Here is an 11847-nt window from a genome sequence, read left to right as displayed (position 1 = left end):
TGGACCCCAGTTGGGTCGCCTTGCAGCCTGGAGCACCTTCCCTCAGGCAGAGGCGTGGCCAGTGGGAGGGCTCGGGGCGAGCAGGGACGGAGCGGGCACGCGGAGAGAAGCCGCCTTCCCCTGCCAGGGCGCGGAGCCCCACTGTGCCAGCTCCCGGCGGGGCGCTGGGTCCGCGACACTGGCAGTGCCAGGGCTCAGCGCACGGGCCTTGGTCCCAGGGGAAATTAACTATCCTTTAGGTGAGGGTGAGAGGGGAGCTCAGAGGCGAGTGCTGTGCCAGGTGGGCCACGTCTGTGGGGCCGGAGGGAGGTGGCCCGATTAGTGGGTTCCTTGTCAGATGGACCGGGAAGGGGCCCTGCAGGCATCCAGGGAAGTGGGGTGAGGTAGGTAGGCCTTGCCCCACCAGGCAGTTGAAGGGGACAGGTGTCCAGGGTCACCCTGGTTTGAGCTGAGCTGAGCTGAAGGTGCTGTTGAGCCAAGCTGCTTTTGGAGCATATTTTTCTAGATTGCAGTTGGTTGCAGGTGTCTACATGGGTTGGTCAGCAGATAGGTGAGCATCCTCTGAGGCCTGGGCTGGAGAGAGCAGAGGAGGCCAGGGCTAGGCTTGGGACAGAGGTGGTGGGTAAGGGGGAGGCCTAGGCCCTTGGGCCCCACCTGCCTCTGCCCCAGGTGGGGAAACTTGGTCATGGTTGAGAACAGTCAGAGTGGTTGAGCCTGGGGCGAGGAGCCTCCTATGGGCCCACCACCCTCAAAATCACTGGCCTCTGCCTACTGTCCTGCCAGCCTGACAGCAGGAGCACACTCCCCTCAGGCAGTGCATAAGCCCTCCATTGCTGGGTAAAGTGATGACTTTCAGGCCTGAGGTCTCACTGCCAGCTAGGCCTAGCCGCCACAGTGAGCTTTCTGGGTCTGCGAATGTCCTGAGCCCACAGGGGCATAGCATGGGCATGGGTTCCCTCCTCCCCCCAGGCTGTGAGTGCTCTCCCTTCCTCCCTTCCTTCTCCTTCCCCCACCAGGCTCCTGGGTGGGTGCCTCCTCCAGAAGCACTGGGATGTTAAGCCCAGGTATTTCTCTGTCTCTGAGGAATGACCCCAACACAGTCGCAGGCTAATGAGTATGCCTGTGCCCAGGTGTGATGTGCGCCTTACTGTATGCCTGGGTCTTTGCAGGATGCCTGGCAGTCGTCCATGTAGCTGAGATCAGGGAGACCCCAAGTCCACGTTCCCTGAGTCCAGGGCAGCATGTTTGTGCATGAGCACACTGGCTCCTGGCACGGTGAGCCCCTGAAAGTTGGGCCGCTGAACCATCAAGCCCTGTAAAGGGCTGAGGGCAGCAGCCAAGCAGTGACATTCCAGATCTGGCCTACTTCTTCCTGGCTCCTGTGTACACTGATCCCTGAGTGCTGTCTTGTGGACAGGGTTGAAAGCCTACAGTGGGGGTGCACCCAGGTCATCTGTTGCTCTGCTGCTGAAAAGCAGTCCCCAACCCCGAGTGATCAGCCATTAGTACCCATCTGGAGGTGTCCCTTTCCACCAAGGCAGCCCTTGTTCTGCACACCACCCACCCGCATGAGCAGAGGGGGTGCTACCCAGGTCCTGCCGTGGTGCTAACATCTGGGACAGACCTGTCACTGACAGGACACACCTTGGCATGATTGGGGTTGCTGTGGGGGAGCAGAGGCAGAGCACAGGAGGCCTCCTGGGGACAGACAGGTCTGTAGTTGGCAGCTGGACCTCGGTGATGTCTCCTGGGAAAGGGCCCAGGCGCAGGGGTGAGGGATCTCACTGACATGGGTCCATAGCCCTTTCATGGAGGTGTTTAAAGCTGCAGATTGCCCCCCTTCCCATCCTGCCCCACTGAGCCTCCCACAACCCTTGTTGGGGTCAAATTTTAGGTCCTTCTGGAAGGGCTCATTCACCTCCCTGAGCATGAAACCCTGGGGCCAGGACTGCCTTCCTTGATGGTAAACCCCTCCTTGGAGCCTTCCCTTGAGTGCCTTTGCATGTGCCCTCTGCCCTCCACCTGGAACATAGTAGATCTTTTCTGCCCATCTCTCCTAACCCACCCTCAAAACCTATGGCCATCAGAGGCATTGTCTGGCTAGTACAGTTGAACCTCAGGATGTGGGGATGCAGTGGCCAAGCACAGCAGGGGCTGGACAGAGGCGTCAGAGGTGTGGGCGGGTGGTAGCCTCTCTGGTCTGCAGTGGGCACAGCATAAAGGTGGGCAGGCCTGTCCAAGGCAGCCCATCCCAGTGCCCAGGACAGCAGAGGGATGGAGAGGATGCCAAGGAGTCGGATGGACAGGCTTCTCTCAGACACCTTGTACCATGGGGCTGGGCCCCAGGGGAACCTCATCCCTTCCTGCACTGCCAGCAGGGGCACACTTCTCTCCTGGCAGGACAGGTAACTATCTGGGGCCAGCAGGTAGCATAGCTCCTCTTAGTGCTCAGCAAGCACAAGCCCACCCTGCCCAAAGACAGGAAGACCAGGCCCTGGGGACTGGGCACCACAGCGCAGGAGCCAGATCTCTGCCAGTCCTGCCCTGGGACCAGGGGAACCCTGAAGACCCAGATGTCAGAGAGAGGGGACCCGGAGCAGTGGGGTCCCACATCAACCCTTCCCAGCCTGGGGGACCATGCCCAGTGTGCGGTGCAGGCTATGAGACTGGCAGGAGGCACACAGGATGCATTCTAGGGTGGGAGCCCCCAAAGTGGGTGTGCACGGAGTGGAACCACCCCCAGACCACCTGTGCCTGCAGCCCTGTATGACTGCCACATGAGCTTTAAGAATATATGTTGTCCTTTTGCTTTCTTCTCCAGCGTTTTTTTTTTTTGTAGAGACAGAGTCTCACTTTTTATGGCCCTCGGTAGAGTGCCGTGGCCTCACACAGCTTACAGCAACCTCCCGCTCTTGGGCTTAAGAGATTCTCTTGCCTCAGCCTCCTGAGCAGCTGGGATTACAGGCGCCCGCCACAACACCTGGCTATTTTTTTGTTGCAGTTCGGCGGGGCCGGGTTTGAACCCGCCACCCTCGGTATATGGGGCCGGCGCCTTACCGACTGAGCCACAGGCGCCGCCCTTCTCCAGCGTTTTTAAGAACCATTTCTTTTTGTTGTTGTTGTTTTGCAGTTTTGGGCCGGGGCTGGGCTTGAACCCGCCACCTCCAGCATATGGGGCCGGCGCCCTACTCCTTTGAGCCACAGGCGCCACCCAAGAACCATTTCTTTTCTTTTTCTTTTTTTTGAGACAGAGCCTCAAGCTGTTGCCCTGGGTAGAGTGTTGTGGCATCACAGCTCACAGCAACCTCCAACTCCTGTGCTCAAGTGATTCTCCTGTCTCAGCCTCCCAAGTAGCTGGGACTACAGGCACCCGCCACAATGTCCAGCTATTTTTTAGTTGCAGCGTTGTTTGGCGGGCCCGGGTTGGATTCGAACCCACCAGCTCAGGTGCATGTGGCTGGAGCCTTAGCCACTTGAGCCACAGGTGCCAAGCCAAGGACCATTTCTTTTTAAATAAAACTTCAGCTTGAAAATTAAAAAAAAAAAAAAGAATATATGTTGGCCAGGTGATACCCATAGCTCCGTAGCTCAGTGGGTAGGGCACCAGCCACATACACTGAGGTTGGCAGTTTTGAACCAGGCCCAGGCCAGCTAAAACAACAATGACAATTGCAACAATAACAACAACAACAAAATAGGTGGGTGTTGGGCGGGTGCCTGTAGTCCCAGCCATTTGCGAGTCTGAAGCAAGAGAATCGCTTGAGCCCAAGAGTTAGAGGTTGTTGTGAGCTGTGATGCCACTGCTGCGCTCTACCCAGGGCAACAGCTTGAAATTGTGTCTCAAACAACAAAAAAAAGAATATATGTTGGCCGGGCACGGTGGCTCATACCTGTAATCCCAGCACTCTGGGAGGCTAAGGGGGGTGGATTACTTGAGTTCAGGAGTTCGAAACCAGCCTCAGCAAAAGCAAAACCTCGTCTTTACTAAAAATACAAAAATGGGGGGCGGCGCCTGTGGCTCAGTCGGTAAGGCGCCGGCCCCATATACCGAGGGTGGCGGGTTCAAACCCGGCCCTGGCTGAACTGCAACCAAAAAATAGCCGGGCGTTGTGGCGGGCGCCTGTAGTCCCAGCTACTTGGGAGGCTGAGGCAAGAGAATCGCTTAAGCCCAAGAGTTGGAGGTTGCTGTGAGCTGTGTGATGCCATGGCACTCTACCGAGGGCCATAAAGTGAGACTCTGTCTCTAGAAAAAAAAAAAAAAAATACAAAAGTAGCTCAATGGTTTGGGTGCTGGCCACATGCACTGAGGCCGGCGGGTTCAAATCCAGTCCTGGCCTGCTAAACAACAATGACAACTGCAACAAAAACAAATAGCAGGCGCCTATAGTCAAAGCTACTTGGGAGGCTGAGGCAAGAGAATCACTTAACCCCAAGAGTCAGAGGTTGCTGTGAGCTGTGATGCTATGGCCCTCTACCAAGGGCAAAAATGAGACTCTATCTCAAAAAAAAAAACAAAACACAAATATAGTCTAACAAGGGGGGGTGGGAGGAAGGGCATTTGGTGGGATCTCCACTAATGTGCACAAAGAAGGGTACATTTCTAAACAACTAAGAGTAAACTGTGGGTGGCACCTGTGGCTCAAAGGGGTAGGGCGTCAGCCCCATATGCCAGAGGTGGCGGGTTCAAATCCAGCCCCGGCCAAAAACTGCAAAAAAAAAAAAAAATTATTATATGGCTCAATGCCTCTAGCTCAGAGTGAGTAGAGCACCGGCCACATACACAGAGGCTGGTGGGTTCAACCCAGGCCCAGGCCTGCTAAACAACAATGACAACTGCAACCAAAAAAATAGATGGGCATTTTGGGTGCCTGTAGTTCCAGCTACTTGGGAGGTTGAGGCAAGAGAATCACTTAAGCCCAAGAGATTGATATTGCTGTGAGCTATGATGCCACTGCCCTCTTGAGGGCCACATAGTGAGACTCTGTCTTAAATAAATAAGAAAGCCAAGATATTAAAATAAATTAAAAAAAAATAAAGAACAGTGATTGGCCATACAGGCTCTTTTAAATTTGGCTTTACTGGGACTTTCTTGTCTGCCTTTTTTTTTTTTTAGCTTGGACTACAGATCCCTGCCACCACCATACTCAGCTAGTTTTTCTATTTTTGGTAGAGACAGGGTCTCCCTTTGTTCAAGCAATCCTCCAGTCTCAGCCTCCCGAAGTGCTAGGATTACAGGCATGAGCTACTGCACCCAGCTTGGATCAGACTTTTTTTTTTTGGATACAGAGTCTCAAGCTGTGGCCCTGGGTAGAGTACTGTGGTGTCACAGCTCACAGCAACTTCAAACTCTTGGGCTTAAGCAATTCTCTTGCCTCAGACTCCAAAGTAGCTGGGACTATAGGCACCCACCACAATGCCTGGCTATTTTTTTGTTGCAGCTGTCATTGGTTAGTTGGCCTGGGCTGGGCTTGAACCCACCAGCCTGGGTGTGTGTGGCTGGCGCCATAATCACTGTGCTATGGGCACCAAGCCTGGATCAGACTTTTTAAAGCCAGGAAGCCAAGCCAAAGATTTGCCCTCCAGCTCTCCAGGTACAAAATATCTTTTTTTTACATTGTTTTTTATTAAATCATAACTTTGTACATTGATGCACTTATGGGGTTCAGGGTACTGCTTCAATATACAATGTGAAATGTTTACTTACATTGAATGTGCATGATGCAATGGCACATTTCAAAACTATTAAGAAATGAGGGGTGGCGCCTGTGGCTCAGTGGGTAGGGTGCCTGCCCCATATACCAAGGGTGGCGGGTTCAAACCTGGCCCTGCCAAACTGCAACAACAAAAAAATAGCCGGACGTTGTGGTGGGCGCCTGTAGTCCCAGCTACTTGGGAGGCTGAGGCAAGAGAATTGCTTGAACACAGGAGCTGGAGGTTACTGTGAGCTGTGATGCCACAGCACTCTACCCAGGGTGACAGCTTGAGGCTCTGTCTCAAAAAAAAAAAAAAATAGCCAGAGGTTGGTGCCTGTGGCTCAAGCGGCTAAGGCGCCAGCCACATACAACTGAGCTGGCGGGTTCGAATCCAGCCCGGGCCCACCAAACAACAATGATGGCTGCAACCAAAAAATAGTGTGGCTCAGTGAGTAGGGTGCCGGCCCCATATACCAAGGGTGGTGGGTTCAAACCCAGCCCCAGCCAAATTGCAACAAAAAAAATAGCCGGGCATGGTGGTGGGCGTCTGTAATCCCAGCTACTCGGAAGGCTGAGGCAAGAGAATCGCCTAACTCCAAGGATTTGGAGGTTGCTGTTGGCTGTGACAGCACGGCACTCTATGGAGGGTTAATAAGTGAAACTCTGTCTCAAAAAAAAAAAAATAGCTGGGCGTTGTGGCAGGTGCCTGTAGTTCCAGCTATTTGGGAGGCTGAGTCAAGAGAATCACTTGAGCCCAAGAGTTTGAGGTTGCTGTGAGCTGTGACACCACGACACCCTACAAGGGTGACAAAGTGAGACTCTGTCTCAAAAAAAAACAAGTGTACCTTACCCCAGTTTCTCTAAGCTATAAGTAGCTCAAGGAAAAGGGTTTTCTTGACTCTTTTTTTTCTTTTTTTTTTTTTTGTAGAGACAGAGTCTCACTGTACCGCCCTCGGGTAGAGTGCCATGAGGTCACACGGCTCACAGCAACCTCTAACTCTTGGGCTTACACGATTCTCTTGCCTCAGCCTCCCAAGCAGCTGGGACTACAGGCGCCCGCCACAACGCCCAGCTATTTTTTTTTTGTAGAGACAGAGTCTCACTTTATGGCCCTTGGTAGAGTGCCGTGGCCTCACACAGCTCACACCAACCTCCAACTCCTGGGCTTAAGCGATTCTCTTGCCTCAGCCTCCCAAGTAGCATCGCCCAGCTATTTTTTTGTTGCAGTTTGGCCGGGACTGGGTTTGAACCCACCACCCTCGGCACATGGGGCCGGCGCCCTACTCACTGAGCCACAGGCGCCGCCCGGTTTTCTTGACTCTTATTCAGTCAAAGTTCTAGCTTCCATAGGAGATGTCTGTTCACCTAGGAGCTGCCATTAGCATCCTGCTGCCAGGTGACAGCTGTTTATGGGTCTCCAGCGCCTCCTCCCTGGGGTCCGGAGTCAGCCCCACTGGAAAAAAGGTCTTAAAAACACATAAGAATAAGATGGAATCTGTCAAGCTAGGGCAGACACAGCTGGTCTGGTCAGCTTAGGTCCTGCCAGACCTTGACCCAGTCTCCCATTCTTACTGTTTTGTAGATTTAGCTCCCAGATGCCTAACTTGAGTAGTTTGGATGGATTGATTTAGGAGATTAACTTTTGAAGTAGAATGTTTTTTTTACATGTTTTGTTTGTTTTGAGACAGAGTCTCACTTTCTCGCCCCTGGTAGAGTGCCCTGGCATCTTAGCATCTCAAACTCTTGGGCTCAATCACTTCTCTTGCCTCAGCCTCCTGAGTAGCTGGAACTACAGGTGCCCACCACAACGCCTGGCTATTTTTAGAGATGAGGTCTTGCTCTGGCTCTAGCTGGTCTTCAACCTATGAGCTCAGGCAATCCACCCGGCTTCAGAGTACAGGGACTACAGGGATGAGCCACTGTGCCCGGCCAGTTATGTTTTTTTTTATTTTTTTGTGAGACAGAGCCTCAAGCTGTCACCCTGGGTAGAGTGCCATGGCATCACAGCTCAGCAACCTCAAACTCCTGGGCTCAAGAGAGTCTCCTGCCTCTGCCTCCCAAGTAGCTGGGACTACAGGCACCTGCCACAGTGCCCCGCTATTTTTTAGTTGCAGCCTTCATTGTTGTTTGGCAGCCCCCGGGCTGGATTCAAACCTGCCAGCTCAGGTGTATGTGGCTGGCGCCTTAACTGCTTGAGCCACATGTGCTGAGCCCCAGTTATGTTATTTTAGATCACGAGTTATACTGATTATTCTTTACTATGGCTCATGGGTTCTGCCAATTATTATTTAAGATAAGGGTTAAAATGGTCTTCACTTTGAACTCAAATGTATGAAGCTGTAAAGTTGGAAATGGAAAATCAGAACAGTCTTGGAGAGGCTACTCTGATTGTTCTTCAGAATCCTGGCCTGCTGACTAAGTTGGGTGGATCTGTCCCTATCTCTGCATATTGACTGACACTGACTGGTGGCAGGACCCTCTCCATCAGCAGCACGTCCCCGCTTGTGTCCCCTCCTTATTCCACTCTACTGTGGAGCTCCTCATCCCCACTGTGGGCATCATGGGTATGTCAGGTGTCAATATCATTTTGAGCCCTTCCTTCATAGGGGATGCTTCGGTCAATGTCCCAGAAGATAGGAAATGCCTCCAGGTGGACATTTTTTTTTTAGACAGAGTCTCAAGCTGTCAACCACCATAGAGTGCAGTGCAGTGGCATCATAGCTCACAGCAACCTCAAACTTTTGGGCTTAAACGATGCTCTTGCCTCAGCCTCCCAAGTAGCTGGTACTGCAGGTGCCTGCTACAACCCTTGGCAATTTTTTTGTTGCAGTTGTCATTGCTGTTTAGCAGGCCCAGGCCTGGTTTGAACCTGCCAGCCCAGGTGTATGTGGCTGATGCCCTACCCACCAGCATATGGGGCCAGTGCCCTACTCCCTTGAGCCACAGGCACCGCCCCCCAGGTGGACATTCTATGTTCAAGGTCCCAGTCCTCATCCTTGGGAGGGGGCACTGGCTCTTGTGAGCCTGTGAACACTCCGGAGGGCTGCTGGGAGAGCGTCCCCACCAGCACTGCAGAGTCATGGGAGAGTGCCTTACCAGCACTGCAGCTCTGACTGCACTCTGGGCAGAGCAGTCTCCCTGCTTCCTGTGCAGCTCCCAGGTAACAGGTCTAGTTAATGGTGCTCAAAGGGCAGGTGTGTGCGCCTTCTGTTTACAATGCTAGAAGGAGGAATGCTCCCCAGTCAGACACAGCATCCGCTTTTGTAAAACATTTAGGTAAATGAGACACAATTACTCTTTATGTTAAAGCCTGTTTAAACATTGTAACTTCATAATCTTACTTTTTTTCTTTTCTTTTTTTTCAGTGTTTGGCTGGCGCTGGGTTTGAACTCGCCACCTCCAGCAAATGGGGCCGGCGCCCTACTCCTTTGAGCCACAGGTGCCGCCCCTTACCATTTTTTGTTTTTTTTTTTGAGACAGAGTCTCATTCTGTCGTGGGTAGAGTGTAGTGGTGTCATAGCTCACAGCAACCTCAAAGTCCTAGGCTCAAGAGATCCTCCTGCCTCAGCTACCCAAGTAACTGGGACTACAGCTCCTGCCATTATGCCTGGCTTGTTTTTATATTTTTAGTAGAGATGGGTTCTCAAACTCCTGAGTTCAAGGGATCCGTTGGTCTCCCGCCTTGGCCTCCCAGAGTGCTGTGATTACAGGCAAGAGTCACTGCTCCCTGACCTTCCAACCTTTACATCTTCTGTCTCTGTTGCAGGAACTTCTCCATCCCCAGACCATTTTACCCTTACTAGGGGAAAAAGGATTTGGGTTCCTTGGTTGCAGCCATCATTGTTGTTTGGCGGGCCCGGGCTGGATTCGAACCCACCAGCTCATGTGTATGTGACTAGCACCTTAGCCGCTTGAGCCACAGGCGCTGAGCCAAAGTTTATACTTATTAAGTCGCCATCCGTCACAGTCCTGGCCCAGCAACATACGATGTGAAGTGGCTCACGCCTGTAATCCCAGCACTCTGGGAGGCAGAGGCGAGTGGAATGAGTTCTGAGCAAAAGCAAGACCCTGTCTCTACTAAAAATAGAAAAACTGAGGCAAGAGGCTCTCTGGAGGTTGCTGTGTGTTATGATGACACCATGGCACTCTACCCAGGGAGACAGCTTGTTTTTTTTGTTTGTTTGTTTGCAGTTTTTGGCCAGGGCTGGGTTTGAACCCGCCACCTCCGGCATATGGGGCCAGCACCCTACTCCTTTGAGCCACAGGCGCCACCCCCAGGGAAACAGCTTGAGACTGCCTCAAAAAAAAAAAGGAAGAGAGAGAGATGGGATCTTGCTCTTGCTCAGGCTGGTCTCAAACTCCTGAGCTCAAGCAATCTACCTGCCTTGGCTTCCCATAGTGTTAGGATTACAGGCGTGAGGCACTGTGCCTGGCTTTAGAGTCATTTCTTATATCTAATAGTTTTGATTACAGATGTAATTACAGTGTTAACTCTATTTTCAGTGAGATCTGTGAATTAAACTAAAATCATGAGCCCCATCCCAGCGACTGACTGACTGAACCCCCTTCTTGGGCAATGGGATCTCCTAAAACTGAGTTGCTGGCTAAGAGAAAGGTCAGACAGGCCTTATCACACGACCCTGCCTTCTCAGAGATGTCCTTTGAGACTCATTACCAGGCCTGGGGCTATGCAAGACATACCTGCGGGTCCTCAAGACACATAACAAACCACCAAGGTCTGGTCAATTTCCATAGTTCCATAGTTTGTCTCTGATTAACAGACCTTATCTCGGCATTCCTTTTCTCTGACTCCTGGTCTTTTAAACAAAGTCTAATTCTTTTAGCCAAATATCAGCTGAAGAATCTTTAAACCCACCTACAGGGCAGGAGTGGTGAGGTGGCTGACGCCTGAAATCCTAGCACTCTGGGAGGCCGAGGCTGGAGGATCCCTGGAGCTCAGGAGTTCCAAGACTAACCTGAGCAAGAATGAGATCCCATCTCTACTAAAACAGAAAAATTGGCCCTGCATTATAGTGAGTGGCTGTAGTCCCAGTAATTGGGGAGATTGAGGCATAGGAGGATCGCTTGAGCCCAAGAATTTGAAGTTGCTGTGAGCTGTGATGTCACAGCACTCTAGCAGGGCGACAAGGTGAGACTCTGTCTCACAAAAAATAAACCAAAAAAAAAAAAAATTTTTTTTTCAGAGACAGAGTCTCACTTTGTCATCCTCAGTAGAGTGTGGCATCATAGCTCACAGCAACCTCAAACTCTTGGGCTCAAGTGATTCTCTTGCCTCAGCCTCTCGAGTAGCTGGAACAGCAGGCGCCTGCCACACGCCTGGCTGTTTTTTAGAGATGGGGTCTCGCTCTTGCTCAGGCTGGTCTGGAATTCCTGAGTTCAAGCAATCCACTCGCCTCAGCCTCCTAGAGTGCCAGGATTACAGATGTGAGCCATCACCCCGGGCCCTTACTGGGCTTTAAGACAACATTGCCAGGAAAAGTATCTGGAACAAAGGTGAAGTTTGCCACATGAACTGTAAGCTGTTGTCTTCAGCAAGATGAAAGCACTTTAAGTGCCCAGGCAGCCCACAGAGGCACAGCCGCTGCCCCTGATCATGATTCCCTTATGGCAGTGTGGTGAACAGCCTTCAGCTGACAATTGCTCTAAACTCGCTGGTGTTTTCGAGCATCTTGAACACACAAGTGCATAGACTCTAGAAGCCAGAAGTTGATTCTTCCCATCCACCCAGGGTCTCCCTGGATCCTTTTGTCCATTTTTTTGTTGTTGCAGTTTAGCCAGGTTGGGTTTGAACCCACCACCCTCAATATATGATATATGGGGGCGGTGCCCTACCCACTGAGCCACAGGTGCCGCCTTTTTGTCCATTTCTTGGTATGTCCTCTCTTGGCCGGCTCAGCAAATGCTCTGTGCTAAGCAGGTCCAGGCACACCCACCTCCAGAGTCAGAGGAAGCCAAGAGGCTGAAGAAAGGGGTTGGCAAATCCAGCTTAACAGGGGCTGGACAGTGTAATCCCAGAACTTTGGGCGGGCGAGTGGGGAGGATGGCTTGAGCCCAGGAGCTGAGACCATCCTGAGCAACATAGCAAGATGAGACCCCATCTCTATCAAACCAGCTGGACGTGGTGCTACCTGTG

The sequence above is a fragment of the Nycticebus coucang genome, chromosome 14 (assembly GCF_027406575.1).
Source record: "Nycticebus coucang isolate mNycCou1 chromosome 14, mNycCou1.pri, whole genome shotgun sequence".
Lineage (NCBI taxonomy): Eukaryota > Metazoa > Chordata > Mammalia > Primates > Lorisidae > Nycticebus > Nycticebus coucang.
Note: the sequence above shows the minus strand (reverse complement) of the source record.